Consider the following 19,928-nt stretch of genomic DNA (forward strand, 5'->3'; position numbering starts at 1 on the left):
CTGCACTCATAGTGGGATCTCTCTACTTGTGATGGGATCTCTATACTCATAGTGGGATCTCTGCACTTGTGATGGGATCTCTGCACTCATGGTAGGATCTCTGCATTTGTGATGGGATCACTGCACTTGTGATGGGATCTCTGCACTTATGGTGGGATCTCTGCACTTGTGATGGGATCTCTGCTCTCATGATGGTATCCCAGCCCTTGTGATAGGATCTCTGCATTCATGGTGGAATCTCTGCACTCATGGGATCTCTGCACTTGTGAAGGGATCTCTGCACTTGTGATGATGGGCTCTCTGCACTTATGATGGGATCTTTGCACTTGTGATGGGATCTCTGCACTTACAGTGGGATATTTGCACTTGTGGTGGGATCTCTGCACTTGTGATAGGATCTCTGCATTCATGGTGGGATCTCTGCACGTGTGGTGACATCTCTGCACTTATGGTGGGATCTTTGCACTTATGGTGGGATCCTGCACTTGTGATAGGATCACTGCACTTATGGTGGGATCTCTGCACTTATGATGGGATATCTTCACTTGTGGTGGGATCTCTGTACTTGTGGTGGGATCTCTGCACTTGTGGTGGGATCTCTATACTCATGGTGGGATCTCTGCACTTGTGATGGGATCTCTGCACTCATGGTGGGATCTCTGCACTTATGGTAGGATCTCTGTACTCATAGTGGGATCTCTCTACTTATGGTGGGATCTCTGCACTTGTGATCTTTGCTCTTATGGAGGGATCTCTGCACTTGTGATAGGATCTCTGAACTTGTGGTGGGATCTCTGCACTCATGGTGGGATCTCTGCACTAGTGATGGGATCTCTGCACTTGTGGTAGGATCTCTGCATGTATGGTGGGATCTCTGCTCTCATGGTGGGATCTTTGTAGTTCTGATGGTGTAGCTGCGCTCATGGTTGGATCTCTGCCCTCATAGTGGGATCTCTCTACTTGTGATGGGATTTCTGCATTTGTGGTGGGATCTCTGCACTTGTGATGGGATCTCTGTACTTGTGGTGGGATCTCTGCACTCATGGTGGGAGCTCTGCACTCATGGTGGGGTCGCTGCACTTGTGATGGGATCTCTGCACTCATAGTGGGATCTCTCTACTTATGATCAGATTTCTGCACTTGTGGTGGGATCTCTGCACTCATAGTGGGATCTCTCTACTTGTGATGGGGTCTCTGCACTCATGATGGGATCTCTGTACTTGTGGTGTGATCTCTGCACGTGTGTTGGGATCTCTATACTCATGGTGGGATCTCTGCACTTGTGATGGGATCTCTGCACTCATGGTGGGATCTCTGCACTTATGGTAGGATCTCTATACTCAAAGTGGGATCTCTCTACTTATGGTGGGATCTCTGCACTTGTGATCTCTGCTCTTATGGAGGGATCTCTGCACTTGTGATAGGATCTCTGCACTTGTGGTGGGATCTCCACACTTGTGGTGGGATCTCTGCACTCATGGTGGGATCTCTGCACTCGTGATGGGATCTCTGCACTTGTGGTAGGATCTTTGCACTAATGGTGGGATCTCTGCACTCATGGTGGGATCTTTGTACTTGTGATGGTGTATCTGTGCTCATGGTGGGATCTCTGCCCTCATAGTGGGATCTCTCTACTTGTGATGGGATCTCTGCATTTGTGGTGGGATTTCTGCACTTGTGATGGGTTCTGCACTCATGGTGGGATCTCTGCACTTGTGATGGGATCTCAGCACTTATGGTGGGATCTCTGCACTTGTGATGGGATCTCTGCTCTCATGATGGGATCCCTGCCCGTGTGATAGGATCTCTGCATTCATGGTGGAATCTCTGCACTTGTGATGGGATCTCTGCACTTGTGAAGGGATCTCTGCACTTGTGGTGGGATCTCTGCATTCATGATGTGATCTCTACACTTGTGGTGGGATCTCTGTACTTGTGATGGGATCTTTGCACTCATGGTGGGATCTCTGCACTTGTGATGGGATCTCTGTACTCATGGTGGGATCTCTGCATTCAAAGTGAGATCTCCCAACTTGTGATGGGATCTCTGCACTTGTGGTGGGATCTCTGCACTCATAGTGGGATGTCTGTACTTGTGATGGGATCTCTGCACTCATAGTGGGATCTCTGCACTTGTGATGGGATCTTTGCACTCATGGTGGGATCTCTGCACTTGTGGTGGGATCTCTGCACTCATAGTGGGATTTCTCCACTTGTGATGGGATCTCTGCACTCATGGTGGGATCTCTGCACTTGTGATGGGATCTCTGCACTTGTGTTGGGATCTTTGCATTCATGGTGGGATCTTTGCACCTGTGGTGGGATCTCTGCACTTGTGGTGGGATCTCTGCACTTGTGATAGGATCTCTGCATTCATGGTGGGATCTCTGCACTCATGGTGGGATCTCTGCACTTGTGATGGGATCTCAGTACTTGTGGTGGGATCTTTGCACTCATGGTGGGAGCTCTGCACTCATGGTGGGGTCGCTGCACTTGTGATGGGATCTCTGCACTCATAGTGGGATCTCTCTACTTATGATAGGATTTCTGCACTTGTGATGGGATCTCTGCACTCATAGTGGGATCTCTCTACTTGTGATGGGGTCTCTGCACTCATGATGGGATCTCTGCACTTGTGATGGGATCTCTGCACTCATGGTGGGATCTCTCTACTTGTGATGTGATCTCTGCACTCATGGTGGGATTTCTGCACTTGTGATGGGATCCCTGCACTCATAGTGGGATCTCTCTACTTGTGATGGGATCTCTGCATTTGTGGTGGGATCTCTGCACTTGTGATGGGTTCTGCACTCATGGTGGGAACTCTGCACTTGTGATGGGATCTTTGCACTTATGGTGGGATCTCTGCACTTGTGATGGGATCTCTGCTCTCATGATGGGATCCCTGCCTGTGTGATAGGATCTCTGCATTCATGGTGGAATCTCTGCACTCATGGGATCTCTGCACTTGTGAAGGGATCTATGCACTTGTGGTGGGATCTCTGCATTCATAATGTGATCTCTGTACTTGTGGTGGGATCTCTGTACTTGTGATGGGATCTTTGCACTCATGGTGGGATCTCTGCACTTGTGATGGGATCTCTGTACTCATGGTGGGATCTCTGCATTCAAAGTGAGATCTCCCAACTTGTGATGGGATCTCTGCACTTGTGGTGGGATCTCTGCACTCATAGTGGGATTTCTCCACTTGTGATGGGATCTCTGCACTCATGGTGGGATCTCTGCACTTGTGATGGGATCTCTGCACTTGTGATGGGATCTTTGCATTCATGGTGGGATGTTTGCACCTGTGGAGGGATCATTGCACTTGTGGTGGGATCTCTGCACTTGTGATAGGATCTCTGCATTCATGGTGGGATCTCTGCACTCATGGTGGGATCTCTGCACTTGTGATGGGATCTCTGTACTTGTGGTGGGATCTTTGCACTCATAGTGGGATCTCTCTACTTATGATAGGATTTCTGCACTTGTGGTGGGATCTCTGCACTCATAGTGGGATCTCTCTACTTGTGATGGGGTCTCTGCACTCATGATGGGATCTTTGCACTTGTGATGGGATCTCTGCACTCATGGTGGGATCTCTCTACTTGTGATGTGATCTCTGCACTCATGGTGGGATTTCTGCACTTGTGATGGGATCCCTGCACTCATGGTGGGATCTCTGCACTTGTGATGGGAATCTCTGCACTCATGGTGGGATTTCTGCACTCGTGATGGGATCTCTGCACTTGTGGTAGGATCTCTGCACTTATGGTGGGATCTCTGCACTCATGGTGGGATCTTTGTACTTGTGATGGTATATCTGCGCTCATGGTGGGATCTCTGCCCTCATAGTGGGATCTCTCTACTTGTGATGGGATCTCTGCATTTGTGTTGGGATCTCTGCACTTGTGATGGGTTCTGCACTCATGGTGGGATCTCTGCACTTGTGATGGGATCTCTGCACTTATGGTGGGATCTCTGCACTTGTGATGGGATCTCTGCTCCCATGATGGTATCCCAGCCCTTGTGATAGGATCTCTGCATTCATGGTGGAATCTCTGCACTCATGGGATCTCTGCACTTGTGAAGGGATCTCTGCACTTGTGGTGGGATCTCTGCATTCATGATGTGATCTCTGCACTTGTGGTGGGATCTCTGTACTTGTGATGGGATCTTTGCACTCATGGTGAGATCTCTGCACTAGTGATGGGATCTCTGTACTCATGGTGGGATCTCTGCATTCAAAGTGAGATCTCCCAACTTGTGATGGGATCTCGGCACTTGTGGTGGGATCTCTGCACTCATAAGGGATCTCTCTACTTGTGATGGGATCTCTGCACTCATGGTGGGATCTCTGTACTTGTGATGGGATCTCTGCACTCATAGTGGGATCTCTGTTCTTGTGGTGGGATCTTTGCACTCATGGTGGGCTCTCTGCACTTGTGGTGGGATATCTGCACTCATAGTGGGATGTCTCCACTTGTGATGGGATCTCTGCACTCATGGTGGGATCTCTGCACTTGTGATGGGATCTCTGCACTTGTGTTGGGATCTTTGCATTCATGGTGGGATCTTTGCACCTGTGGTGGGATCTCTGTACTTGTGGTGGGATCTCTGCACTTGTGGTGGGATTTCTGCACTTGTGATAGGATCTCTGCATTCATGGTGGGATCTCTGCACTCATGGTGGGATCTCTGCACTTGTGATGGGATCTCTGTACTTGTGGTGGGATCTTTGCACTCATGGTGGGAGCTCTGCACTCATGGTGGGGTCGCTGCACTTGTGATGGGATCTCTGCACTCATAGTGGGATCTCTCTACTTATGATGGGATGTCTGCACTTGTGGTGGGATCTCTGCACTCATAGCGGGATCTCTCTACTTGTGATGGGGTCTCTGCACTCATGGTGGGATCTCTGCATTTGTGGTGGGATCTCTGCACTCACAGTGGGATCTCTCTACTTGTGATGGGATCTCTGCACTCATGGTAGGATCTCTGCTTTTGTGATGGGATCTCTTCACTCATGGTGGGTTCTTTGCACTTGTGGTGGGATCTCTGCACTCATAGTGGGATCTCTCTACTTGTGATGGGATCTCTATACTCATAGTGGGATCTCTGCACTTGTGATGGGATCTCTGCACTCATGGTAGGATCTCTGCATTTGTGATGGGATCACTGCACTTATGGTGGGATCTTTGCACTTGTGGTAGGATCTCTGCATTTGTGATAGAATCTCTGCATTCATGGTGGGATCTCTGCACTTGTGGGATCTCTGCTCTCATGAAGGGATCCTTGTCCTTGTGGTAGGATCACTGTACTCATGGTGGGATCTCTCTACTTGTGATGGGATCTCTACACTCATGGTGGGATCTCTGCGCATGTGATGGGATCTCTGCACTCATAGTGGGATCTTTACACTTGTGATAGGATCTCTGCAGTCATGGCAGGATAACTGCACTTGTGGTGGGATCTCTGCACTCATGGTGGGATCTCTGCACTTGAGGTGGGATCTCTGCACTCATAGTGGGATCTATCTACTTGTGATGGGATCTCTGCTTTCATGGTGGGATCTCTGCACTTGTGATGAGATCTCTACACTCATGGTGGGATCTCTGCACTTGTGATAGGCTATTTGCACTTGTGGTGGGATCTCTGCATACATGGTGGATCTTTGTACTTGTGGTGGGATCTCTGCACTTGTGGTGAGATCTCTGCACTTGTGATAGGATCTCTGCATTCATGGTGGAATCTCTGCACTCATGGGATCTCTGCACCTGTGAAGGGATCCTGACTTGACTTGACTTGTGAAGGGATCTCTGCACTTGCGGTGGGATCTCTGCATTCATGGTGTGATCTCCACACTTGTGGTAGGATCTCTGTACTTGTGGTGGGATCTCTCTACTTGTGATGGGATCTTTACTATCATGGTTGGATCTCTGCACTTGTGATGGGATCTTTGCACTCATAGTGGGATCTCTGCATTCATAGTGAGATCTCCCAACTTGTGATGGGATCTCTGCACTTGTGGTGGGATCTCTGTACTCATAGTGAGATCTCTCTATTGTGATGCAATCTCTGCACTCATGGTGGGATCTCTGTGCTTGTGATGGGATCTCTGCACTCATAGTGGGAAATCTGCACTTGTGATGGGATCTTTGCACTCATGGTGGGATCTCTGCACTTGTGGTGGTATCTCTGCACTCATACTGGGATGTCTCTACTTGTGATGGCTACTCTGCACTCATGGTGGGATCTCTGCACTTGTGATGGGATCGCTGTAATCATGGTGGGATCTCTGCACTTGTGATGGGATCTCTGCACTTGTGGTGGGATCTCTGTACTTGTGATGGGATCTCTGCACTTGTAATAGGATCTCTGCATTCATGGTGGGATCTTTGCACTTGTGGAGGGATCTCTGCACTCATGGTGGGATCTCTGCACTTGTGGAGGGATCTCTGCATTCATGGTGAAATCTCTCTACTTGTGATGGCATCTCTGCACTTGTGGTGGGATCTCTGCACTTGTGATGGGATCTTTGCACTCATGGTGGGATCTGTGCATTCATGGTGGGATCTCTTTACTTGTGGTGGGATCTCTCTACTTGTGATGGGATCTTTACTATCATGGTGGGATCTCTGCACTTGTGATGGGATCTCTGCACTCATAGTGGGATCTCTGCATTCGTAGTGAGATCTCCCAACTTGTGATGGGATCTCTGCACTTGTGGTGGGATCTCAGCACTCATAGTGAGATCTCTCTACTGTGATGCAAACTCTGCACTCATGGTGGGATCTCTGTGCTTGTGATGGGATCTCTGCACTCATAGTGGGATCTCTGCACTTGTGATGGGATATTTGCACTCATGGTGGGATCTCTGCACTTGTTGTGGTATCTCTGCACACATAGTGGGATGTCTCTACTTGTGATGGGTTCTCTGCACTCATGGTGGGATCTCTGCACTTGTGATGGGATCGCTGTAATCATGGTGGTATCTCTGCACTTGTGATGGGATCTCTGCACTTGTGGTGGGATCTCTGTACTTGTGATGGGATCTCTGCACTTATAATAGGATCTCTGCATTCATGGTGGGATCTTTGCACTTGTGGTGGGATCTCTGCACTCATGGTGGAATCTCTGCACTTGTGGAGGGATCTCTGCATTCATAGTGAGATCTCTCTACTTGTGATGGCATCTCTGCACTTGTGGTGGGATCTCTGCACTTGTGATGGGATCTTTGCACTCATGGTGGGATCTGTGCATTCATGGTGGGATCTCTGTAATTGTGGTGGTATCTCTGCACTCATAGTGGGATCGCTCTACTTGTGATGGGATCTCTGCACTTGTGATGGGATCTCTGCACTTGTGATGGGATCTCTGCATTCATGGTTGTATCTCTGCACTTGTGATGGGATCTCTGCACTCATGGTGGAATCTCTCTACTTGTGATGTGATCTCTGCACTCATGGTAGGATTGCTGCACTTGTGATGGGATCCCTGCACTCATGGTGGGATCTCTGCACTTGTGATGGGATCTCTGTACTTCTGATGGGATCTCTGCACTCATGGTGGTATCTCTACACTTGTGATGGAATCTTGCACTCACGGTGGGATCTCTGCACTTGTGGTGGGATTTCTGTACTCATAGTGAGATCTCTGCCCTTGTGGTGGGATCTCTGCACTTGTGATGGGATCTCTGCACTCATGGTGGGATCTGTGTACTCATAGTGGAATCTCTTTACTTGTGATGGGATCTCTGCACTTGTGGTGGGATCTCTGCACTTATGGTGGGTTTTCTACACTTATTGTGGGATCTCTGCACTTGAGATGGGATCTCTATACTCATGGTGGGATCTCTGCACTTGTGGTGGGATCTCTGCACTCATAGTGGGATCTCTCTACTTTTGATGGGATCTCTGCACTTATGGTGGGATCTCTGCACTTATGAGGGGATCCTTGTCCTTGTGGTAGGATCACTGTACTCATGGTGGGATCTCTCTACTTGTGATGGGATCTCTACACTCATGGTGGGATCTCTGCGCATGTGATGGGATCTCTGCACTCATAGTGGGATCTTTACACTTGTGATAGGATCTCTGCAGTCATGGCAGGATAACTGCACTTGTGGTGGGATCTCTGCACTCATGGTGGGATCTCTGCACTTGAGGTGGGATCTCTGCACTCATAGTGGGATCTATCTACTTGTGATGGGATCTCTGCATTCATGGTGGGATCTCTGCACTTGTGATGAGATCTCTACACTCATGGTGGGATCTCTGCACTTGTGATGGGCTATTTGCACTTGTGGTGGGATCTCTGCATACATGGTGGATCTTTGTACTTGTGGTGGGATCTCTGCACTTGTGGTGAGATCTCTGCACTTGTGATAGGATCTCTGCATTCATGGTGGAATCTCTGCACTCATGGGATCTCTGCTCCTGTGAAGGGATCCTGACTTGACTTGACTTGTGAAGGGATCTCTGCACTTGCGGTGGGATCTCTGCATTCATGGTGTGATCTCCACACTTGTGGTAGGATCTCTGTACTTGTGGTGGGATCTCTCTACATGTGATGGGATCTTTACTATCATGGTTGGATCTCTGCACTTGTGATGGGATCTCTGCACTCATAGTGGGATCTCTGCATTCATAGTGAGATCTCCCAACTTGTGATGGGATCTCTGCACTTGTGGTGGGATCTCTGCACTCATAGTGAGATCTATCTATTGTGATGCAATCTCTGCACTCATGGTGGGATCTCTGTGCTTGTGATGGGATCTCTGCACTCATAGTGGGATATCTGCACTTGTGATGGGATCTTTGCACTCATGGTGGGATCTCTGCACTTGTGGTGGTATCTCTGCACTCATACTGGGATGTCTCTACTTGTGATGGCTACTCTGCACTCATGGTGGGATCTCTGCACTTGTGATGGGATCGCTGTAATCATGGTGGGATCTCTGCACTTGTGATGGGATCTCTGCACTCATAGTGGGATCTCTCTACTTATGATGGGATGTCTGCACTTGTGGTGGGATCTCTGCACTCATAGCGGGATCTCTCTACTTGTGATGGGGTCTCTGCACTCATGGTGGGATCTCTGCATTTGTGGTGGGATTTCTGCACTCACAGTAGGATCTCTCTACTTGTGATGGGATCTCTGCACTCATGGTAGGATCTCTGCTTTTGTGATGGGATCTCTTCACTCATGGTGGGTTCTCTGCACTTGTGGTGGGATCTCTGCACTCATAGTGGGATCTCTCTACTTGTGATGGGATCTCTATACTCATAGTGGGATCTCTGCACTTGTGATGGGATCTCTGCACTCATGGTAGGATCTCTGCATTTGTGATGGGATCACTGCACTTATGGTGGGATCTTTGCACTTGTGGTAGGATCTCTGCATTTGTGATAGGATCTCTGCATTCATGGTGGGATCTCTGCACTTGTGGGATCTCTGCTCTCATGAAGGGATCCTTGTCCTTGTGGTAGGATCACTGTACTCATGGTGGGATCTCTCTACTTGTGATGGGATCTCTACACTCATGGTGGGATCTCTGTGCATGTGATGGGATCTCTGCACTCATAGTGGGATCTTTACACTTGTGATGGGATCTCTGCAGTCATGGCAGGATAACTGCACTTGTGGTGGGATCTCTGCACTCATGGTGGGATCTCTGCACTTGAGATGGGATCTCTGCACTCATAGTGGGATCTATCTACTTGTGATGGGATCTCTGCTTTCATGGTGGGATCTATGCACTTGTGATGAGATCTCTACACTTATGGTGGGATCTCTGCACTTGTGATGGGCTATTTGCACTTGTGGTGGGATCTCTGCATACATGGTGGATCTTTGTACTTGTGGTGGGATCTCTGCACTTGTGGTGAGATCTCTGCACTTGTGATAGGATATCTGCATTCATGGTGGAATCTCTGCACTCATGGGATCTCTGCACCTGTGAAGGGATCTTGACTTGACTTGACTTGTGAAGGGATCTCTGCACTTGCGGTGGGATCTCTGCATTCATGGTGTGATCTCCACACTTGTGGTAGGATCTCTGTACTTGTGGTGGGATCTCTCTATTTGTGATGGGATCTTTACTATCATGGTTGGATCTCTGCACTTGTGATGGGATCTCTGCACTCATAGTGGGATCTCTGCATTCATAGTGAGATCTCCCAACTTGTGATGGGATCTCTGCACTTGTGGTGGGATCTCTGCACTCATAGTGAGATCTCTCTATTGTGATGCAATCTCTGCACTCATGGTGGGATCTCTGTGTTTGTGATGGGATCTCTGCACTCATAGTGGGATCTCTGCACTTGTGATGGGATCTTTGCACTCATGGTGGGATCTCTGCACTTGTGGTGGTATCTCTGCACTCATAGTGGGATGTCTCTACTTGCGATGGCTTCTCTGCACTCATGGTGGGATCTCTGCACTTGTGATGGGATCGCTGTAATCATGGTGGGATCTCTGCACTTGTGATGGGATCTCTGCACTTGTGGTGGGATCTCTGTACTTGTGATAGGATCTCTGCACTTGTAATAGGATCTCTGCATTCATGGTGGGATCTCTGCACTTGTGATAGGATCTCTGCATTCATGGTGGGATCTCTGCACTCATGGTGGGATCTCTGCACTTGTGATGGGATCTCTGTACTTGTGGTGGGATCTTTGCACTCATAGTGGGATCTCTCTACTTATGATAGGATTTCTGCACTTGTGGTGGGATCTCTGCACTCATAGTGGGATCTCTCTACTTGTGATGGGGTCTCTGCACTCATGATGGGATCTTTGCACTTGTGATGGGATCTCTGCACTCATGGTGGGATCTCTCTACTTGTGATGTGATCTCTGCACTCATGGTGGGATTTCTGCACTTGTGATGGGATCCCTGCACTCATGGTGGGATCTCTGCACTTGTGATGGGAATCTCTGCACTCATGGTGGGATTTCTGCACTCGTGATGGGATCTCTGCACTTGTGGTAGGATCTCTGCACTCATGGTGGGATCTCTGCACTCATGGTGGGATCTTTGTACTTGTGATGGTATATCTGCGCTCATGGTGGGATCTCTGCCCTCATAGTGGGATCTCTCTACTTGTGATGGGATCTCTGCATTTGTGTTGGGATCTCTGCACTTGTGATGGGTTCTGCACTCATGGTGGGATCTCTGCACTTGTGATGGGATCTCTGCACTTATGGTGGGATCTCTGCACTTGTGATGGGATCTCTGCTCTCATGATGGTATCCCAGCCCTTGTGATAGGATCTCTGCATTCATGGTGGAATCTCTGCACTCATGGGATCTCTGCACTTGTGAAGGGATCTCTGCACTTGTGGTGGGATCTCTGCATTCATGATGTGATCTCTGCACTTGTGGTGGGATCTCTGTACTTGTGATGGGATCTTTGCACTCATGGTGAGATCTCTGCACTAGTGATGGGATCTCTGTACTCATGGTGGGATCTCTGCATTCAAAGTGAGATCTCCCAACTTGTGATGGGATCTCGGCACTTGTGGTGGGATCTCTGCACTCATAAGGGATCTCTCTACTTGTGATGGGATCTCTGCACTCATGGTGGGATCTCTGTACTTGTGATGGGATCTCTGCACTCATAGTGGGATCTCTGTTCTTGTGGTGGGATCTTTGCACTCATGGTGGGCTCTCTGCACTTGTGGTGGGATATCTGCACTCATAGTGGGATGTCTCCACTTGTGATGGGATCTCTGCACTCATGGTGGGATCTCTGCACTTGTGATGGGATCTCTGCACTTGTGTTGGGATCTTTGCATTCATGGTGGGATCTTTGCACCTGTGGTGGGATCTCTGTACTTGTGGTGGGATCTCTGCACTTGTGGTGGGATTTCTGCACTTGTGATAGGATCTCTGCATTCATGGTGGGATCTCTGCACTCATGGTGGGATCTCTGCACTTGTGATGGGATCTCTGTACTTGTGGTGGGATCTTTGCACTCATGGTGGGAGCTCTGCACTCATGGTGGGGTCGCTGCACTTGTGATGGGATCTCTGCACTCATAGTGGGATCTCTCTACTTATGATGGGATGTCTGCACTTGTGGTGGGATCTCTGCACTCATAGCGGGATCTCTCTACTTGTGATGGGGTCTCTGCACTCATGGTGGGATCTCTGCATTTGTGGTGGGATCTCTGCACTCACAGTGGGATCTCTCTACTTGTGATGGGATCTCTGCACTCATGGTAGGATCTCTGCTTTTGTGATGGGATCTCTTCACTCATGGTGGGTTCTTTGCACTTGTGGTGGGATCTCTGCACTCATAGTGGGATCTCTCTACTTGTGATGGGATCTCTATACTCATAGTGGGATCTCTGCACTTGTGATGGGATCTCTGCACTCATGGTAGGATCTCTGCATTTGTGATGGGATCACTGCACTTGTGATGGGATCTCTGCACTTATGGTGGGATCTCTGCACTTGTGATGGGATCTCTGCTCTCATGATGGTATCCCAGCCCTTGTGATAGGATCTCTGCATTCATGGTGGAATCTCTGCACTCATGGGATCTCTGCACTTGTGAAGGGATCTCTGCACTTGTGATGATGGGCTCTCTGCACTTATGATGGGATCTTTGCACTTGTGATGGGATCTCTGCACTTACAGTGGGATATTTGCACTTGTGGTGGGACCTCTGCACTTGTGATAGGATCTCTGCATTCATGGTGGGATCTCTGCACGTGTGGTGACATCTCTGCACTTATGGTGGGATCTTTGCACTTATGGTGGGATCCTGCACTTGTGATAGGATCACTGCACTTATGGTGGGATCTCTGCACTTATGATGGGATATCTTCACTTGTAGTGGGATCTCTGTACTTGTGGTGGGATCTCTGCACTTGTGGTGGGATCTCTATACTCATGGTGGGATCTCTGCACTTGTGATGGGATCTCTGCACTCATGGTGGGATCTCTGCACTTATGGTAGGATCTCTGTACTCATAGTGGGATCTCTCTACTTATGGTGGGATCTCTGCACTTGTGATCTTTGCTCTTATGGAGGGATCTCTGCACTTGTGATAGGATCTCTGAACTTGTGGTGGGATCTCTGCACTCATGGTGGGATCTCTGCACTAGTGATGGGATCTCTGCACTTGTGGTAGGATCTCTGCATGTATGGTGGGATCTCTGCTCTCATGGTGGGATCTTTGTAGTTCTGATGGTGTAGCTGCGCTCATGGTTGGATCTCTGCCCTCATAGTGGGATCTCTCTACTTGTGATGGGATTTCTGCATTTGTGGTGGGATCTCTGCACTTGTGATGGGATCTCTGTACTTGTGGTGGGATCTCTGCACTCATGGTGGGAGCTCTGCACTCATGGTGGGGTCGCTGCACTTGTGATGGGATCTCTGCACTCATAGTGGGATCTCTCTACTTATGATCAGATTTCTGCACTTGTGGTGGGATCTCTGCACTCATAGTGGGATCTCTCTACTTGTGATGGGGTCTCTGCACTCATGATGGGATCTCTGTACTTGTGGTGGGATCTCTGCACGTGTGTTGGGATCTCTATACTCATGGTGGGATCTCTGCACTTGTGATGGGATCTCTGCACTCATGGTGGGATCTCTGCACTTATGGTAGGATCTCTATACTCAAAGTGGGATCTCTCTACTTATGGTGGGATCTCTGCACTTGTGATCTCTGCTCTTATGGAGGGATCTCTGCACTTGTGATAGGATCTCTGCACTTGTGGTGGGATCTCCACACTTGTGGTGGGATCTCTGCACTCATGGTGGGATCTCTGCACTCGTGATGGGATCTCTGCACTTGTGGTAGGATCTTTGCACTAATGGTGGGATCTCTGCACTCATGGTGGGATCTTTGTACTTGTGATGGTGTATCTGTGCTCATGGTGGGATCTCTGCCCTCATAGTGGGATCTCTCTACTTGTGATGGGATCTCTGCATTTGTGGTGGGATTTCTGCACTTGTGATGGGTTCTGCACTCATGGTGGGATCTCTGCACTTGTGATGGGATCTCAGCACTTATGGTGGGATCTCTGCACTTGTGATGGGATCTCTGCTCTCATGATGGGATCCCTGCCCGTGTGATAGGATCTCTGCATTCATGGTGGAATCTCTGCACTTGTGATGGGATCTCTGCACTTGTGAAGGGATCTCTGCACTTGTGGTGGGATCTCTGCATTCATGATGTGATCTCTGCACTTGTGGTGGGATCTCTGTACTTGTGATGGGATCTTTGCACTCATGGTGGGATCTCTGCACTTGTGATGGGATCTCTGTACTCATGGTGGGATCTCTGCATTCAAAGTGAGATCTCCCAACTTGTGATGGGATCTCTGCACTTGTGGTGGGATCTCTGCACTCATAGTGGGATGTCTGTACTTGTGATGGGATCTCTGCACTCATAGTGGGATCTCTGCACTTGTGATGGGATCTTTGCACTCATGGTGGGATCTCTGCACTTGTGGTGGGATCTCTGCACTCATAGTGGGATTTCTCCACTTGTGATGGGATCTCTGCACTCATGGTGGGATCTCTGCACTTGTGATGGGATCTCTGCACTTGTGTTGGGATCTTTGCATTCATGGTGGGATCTTTGCACCTGTGGTGGGATCTCTGCACTTGTGGTGGGATCTCTGCACTTGTGATAGGATCTCTGCATTCATGGTGGGATCTCTGCACTCATGGTGGGATCTCTGCACTTGTGATGGGATCTCAGTACTTGTGGTGGGATCTTTGCACTCATGGTGGGAGCTCTGCACTCATGGTGGGGTCGCTGCACTTGTGATGGGATCTCTGCACTCATAGTGGGATCTCTCTACTTATGATAGGATTTCTGCACTTGTGATGGGATCTCTGCACTCATAGTGGGATCTCTCTACTTGTGATGGGGTCTCTGCACTCATGATGGGATCTCTGCACTTGTGATGGGATCTCTGCACTCATGGTGGGATCTCTCTACTTGTGATGTGATCTCTGCACTCATGGTGGGATTTCTGCACTTGTGATGGGATCCCTGCACTCATAGTGGGATCTCTCTACTTGTGATGGGATCTCTGCATTTGTGGTGGGATCTCTGCACTTGTGATGGGTTCTGCACTCATGGTGGGAACTCTGCACTTGTGATGGGATCTTTGCACTTATGGTGGGATCTCTGCACTTGTGATGGGATCTCTGCTCTCATGATGGGATCCCTGCCTGTGTGATAGGATCTCTGCATTCATGGTGGAATCTCTGCACTCATGGGATCTCTGCACTTGTGAAGGGATCTATGCACTTGTGGTGGGATCTCTGCATTCATAATGTGATCTCTGTACTTGTGGTGGGATCTCTGTACTTATGATGGGATCTTTGCACTCATGGTGGGATCTCTGCACTTGTGATGGGATCTCTGTACTCATGGTGGGATCTCTGCATTCAAAGTGAGATCTCCCAACTTGTGATGGGATCTCTGCACTTGTGGTGGGATCTCTGCACTCATAGTGGGATTTCTCCACTTGTGATGGGATCTCTGCACTCATGGTGGGATCTCTGCACTTGTGATGGGATCTCTGCACTTGTGATGGGATCTTTGCATTCATGGTGGGATGTTTGCACCTGTGGAGGGATCATTGCACTTGTGGTGGGATCTCTGCACTTGTGATAGGATCTCTGCATTCATGGTGGGATCTCTGCACTCATGGTGGGATCTCTGCACTTGTGATGGGATCTCTGTACTTGTGGTGGGATCTTTGCACTCATAGTGGGATCTCTCTACTTATGATAGGATTTCTGCACTTGTGGTGGGATCTCTGCACTCATAGTGGGATCTCTCTACTTGTGATGGGGTCTCTGCACTCATGATGGGATCTTTGCACTTGTGATGGGATCTCTGCACTCATGGTGGGATCTCTCTACTTGTGATGTGATCTCTGCACTCATGGTGGGATTTCTGCACTTGTGATGGGATCCCTGCACTCATGGTGGGATCTCTGCACTTGTGATGGGAATCTCTGCACTCATGGTGGGATTTCTGCACTCGTGATGGGATCTCTGCACTTGTGGTAGGATCTCTGCACTTATGGTGGGATCTCTGCACTCATGGTGGGATCTTTGTACTTGTGATGGTATATCTGCGCTCATGGTGGGATCTCTGCCCTCATAGTGGGATCTCTCTACTTGTGATGGGATCTCTGCATTTGTGTTGGGATCTCTGCACTTGTGATGGGTTCTGCACTCATGGTGGGATCTCTGCACTTGTGATGGGATCTCTGCACTTATGGTGGGATCTCTGCACTTGTGATGGGATCTCTGCTCCCATGATGGTATCCCAGCCCTTGTGATAGGATCTCTGCATTCATGGTGGAATCTCTGCACTCATGGGATCTCTGCACTTGTGAAGGGATCTCTGCACTTGTGGTGGGATCTCTGCATTCATGATGTGATCTCTGCACTTGTGGTGGGATCTCTGTACTTGTGATGGGATCTTTGCACTCATGGTGAGATCTCTGCACTAGTGATGGGATCTCTGTACTCATGGTGGGATCTCTGCATTCAAAGTGAGATCTCCCAACTTGTGATGGGATCTCGGCACTTGTGGTGGGATCTCTGTACTCATAAGGGATCTCTCTACTTGTGATGGGATCTCTGCACTCATGGTGGGATCTCTGTACTTGTGATGGGATCTCTGCACTCATAGTGGGATCTCTGTTCTTGTGGTGGGATCTTTGCACTCATGGTGGGCTCTCTGCACTTGTGGTGGGATATCTGCACTCATAGTGGGATGTCTCCACTTGTGATGGGATCTCTGCACTCATGGTGGGATCTCTGCACTTGTGATGGGATCTCTGCACTTGTGTTGGGATCTTTGCATTCATGGTGGGATCTTTGCACCTGTGGTGGGATCTCTGTACTTGTGGTGGGATCTCTGCACTTGTGGTGGGATTTCTGCACTTGTGATAGGATCTCTGCATTCATGGTGGGATCTCTGCACTCATGGTGGGATCTCTGCACTTGTGATGGGATCTCTGTACTTGTGGTGGGATCTTTGCACTCATGGTGGGAGCTCTGCACTCATGGTGGGGTCGCTGCACTTGTGATGGGATCTCTGCACTCATAGTGGGATCTCTCTACTTATGATGGGATGTCTGCACTTGTGGTGGGATCTCTGCACTCATAGCGGGATCTCTCTACTTGTGATGGGGTCTCTGCACTCATGGTGGGATCTCTGCATTTGTGGTGGGATCTCTGCACTCACAGTGGGATCTCTCTACTTGTGATGGGATCTCTGCACTCATGGTAGGATCTCTGCTTTTGTGATGGGATCTCTTCACTCATGGTGGGTTCTTTGCACTTGTGGTGGGATCTCTGCACTCATAGTGGGATCTCTCTACTTGTGATGGGATCTCTATACTCATAGTGGGATCTCTGCACTTGTGATGGGATCTCTGCACTCATGGTAGGATCTCTGCATTTGTGATGGGATCACTGCACTTATGGTGGGATCTTTGCACTTGTGGTAGGATCTCTGCATTTGTGATAGAATCTCTGCATTCATGGTGGGATCTCTGCACTTGTGGGATCTCTGCTCTCATGAAGGGATCCTTGTCCTTGTGGTAGGATCACTGTACTCATGGTGGGATCTCTCTACTTGTGATGGGATCTCTACACTCATGGTGGGATCTCTGCGCATGTGATGGGATCTCTGCACTCATAGTGGGATCTTTACACTTGTGATAGGATCTCTGCAGTCATGGCAGGATAACTGCACTTGTGGTGGGATCTCTGCACTCATGGTGGGATCTCTGCACTTGAGGTGGGATCTCTGCACTCATAGTGGGATCTATCTACTTGTGATGGGATCTCTGCTTTCATGGTGGGATCTCTGCACTTGTGATGAGATCTCTACACTCATGGTGGGATCTCTGCACTTGTGATAGGCTATTTGCACTTGTGGTGGGATCTCTGCATACATGGTGGATCTTTGTACTTGTGGTGGGATCTCTGCACTTGTGGTGAGATCTCTGCACTTGTGATAGGATCTCTGCATTCATGGTGGAATCTCTGCACTCATGGGATCTCTGCACCTGTGAAGGGATCCTGACTTGACTTGACTTGTGAAGGGATCTCTGCACTTGCGGTGGGATCTCTGCATTCATGGTGTGATCTCCACACTTGTGGTAGGATCTCTGTACTTGTGGTGGGATCTCTCTACTTGTGATGGGATCTTTACTATCATGGTTGGATCTCTGCACTTGTGATGGGATCTTTGCACTCATAGTGGGATCTCTGCATTCATAGTGAGATCTCCCAACTTGTGATGGGATCTCTGCACTTGTGGTGGGATCTCTGCACTCATAGTGAGATCTCTCTATTGTGATGCAATCTCTGCACTCATGGTGGGATCTCTGTGCTTGTGATGGGATCTCTGCACTCATAGTGGGAAATCTGCACTTGTGATGGGATCTTTGCACTCATGGTGGGATCTCTGCACTTGTGGTGGTATCTCTGCACTCATACTGGGATGTCTCTACTTGTGATGGCTACTCTGCACTCATGGTGGGATCTCTGCACTTGTGATGGGATCGCTGTAATCATGGTGGGATCTCTGCACTTGTGATGGGATCTCTGCACTTGTGGTGGGATCTCTGTGCTTGTGATGGGATCTCTGCACTTGTAATAGGATCTCTGCATTCATGGTGGGATCTTTGCACTTGTGGTGGGATCTCTGCACTCATGGTGGGATCTCTGCACTTGTGGAGGGATCTCTGCATTCATGGTGAAATCTCTCTACTTGTGATGGCATCTCTGCACTTGTGGTGGGATCTCTGCACTTGTGATGGGATCTTTGCACTCATGGTGGGATCTGTGCATTCATGGTGGGATCTCTTTACTTGTGGTGGGATCTCTCTACTTGTGATGGGATCTTTACTATCATGGTGGGATCTCTGCACTTGTGATGGGATCTCTGCACTCATAGTGGGATCTCTGCATTCGTAGTGAGATCTCCCAACTTGTGATGGGATCTCTGCACTTGTGGTGGGATCTCAGCACTCATAGTGAGATCTCTCTACTGTGATGCAAACTCTGCACTCATGGTGGGATCTCTGTGCTTGTGATGGGATCTCTGCACTCATAGTGGGATCTCTGCACTTGTGATGGGATATTTGCACTCATGGTGGGATCTCTGCACTTGTTGTGGTATCTCTGCACACATAGTGGGATGTCTCTACTTGTGATGGGTTCTCTGCACTCATGGTGGGATCTCTGCACTTGTGATGGGATCGCTGTAATCATGGTGGTATCTCTGCACTTGTGATGGGATCTCTGCACTTGTGGTGGGATCTCTGTACTTGTGATGGGATCTCTGCACTTATAATAGGATCTCTGCATTCATGGTGGGATCTTTGCACTTGTGGTGGGATCTCTGCACTCATGGTGGAATCTCTGCACTTGTGGAGGGATCTCTGCATTCATAGTGAGATCTCTCTACTTGTGATGGCATCTCTGCACTTGTGGTGGGATCTCTGCACTTGTGATGGGATCTTTGCACTCATGGTGGGATCTGTGCATTCATGGTGGGATCTCTGTAATTGTGGTGGTATCTCTGCACTCATAGTGGGATCGCTCTACTTGTGATGGGATCTCTGCACTTGTGATGGGATCTCTGCACTTGTGATGGGATCTCTGCATTCATGGTTGTATCTCTGCACTTGTGATGGGATCTCTGCACTCATGGTGGAATCTCTCTACTTGTGATGTGATCTCTGCACTCATGGTAGGATTGCTGCACTTGTGATGGGATCCCTGCACTCATGGTGGGATCTCTGCACTTGTGATGGGATCTCTGTACTTCTGATGGGATCTCTGCACTCATGGTGGTATCTCTACACTTGTGATGGAATCTTGCACTCACGGTGGGATCTCTGCACTTGTGGTGGGATTT

The sequence above is a fragment of the Lissotriton helveticus genome, chromosome 10, assembly GCF_964261635.1.
Source record: "Lissotriton helveticus chromosome 10, aLisHel1.1, whole genome shotgun sequence".
NCBI lineage: Eukaryota > Metazoa > Chordata > Amphibia > Caudata > Salamandridae > Lissotriton > Lissotriton helveticus.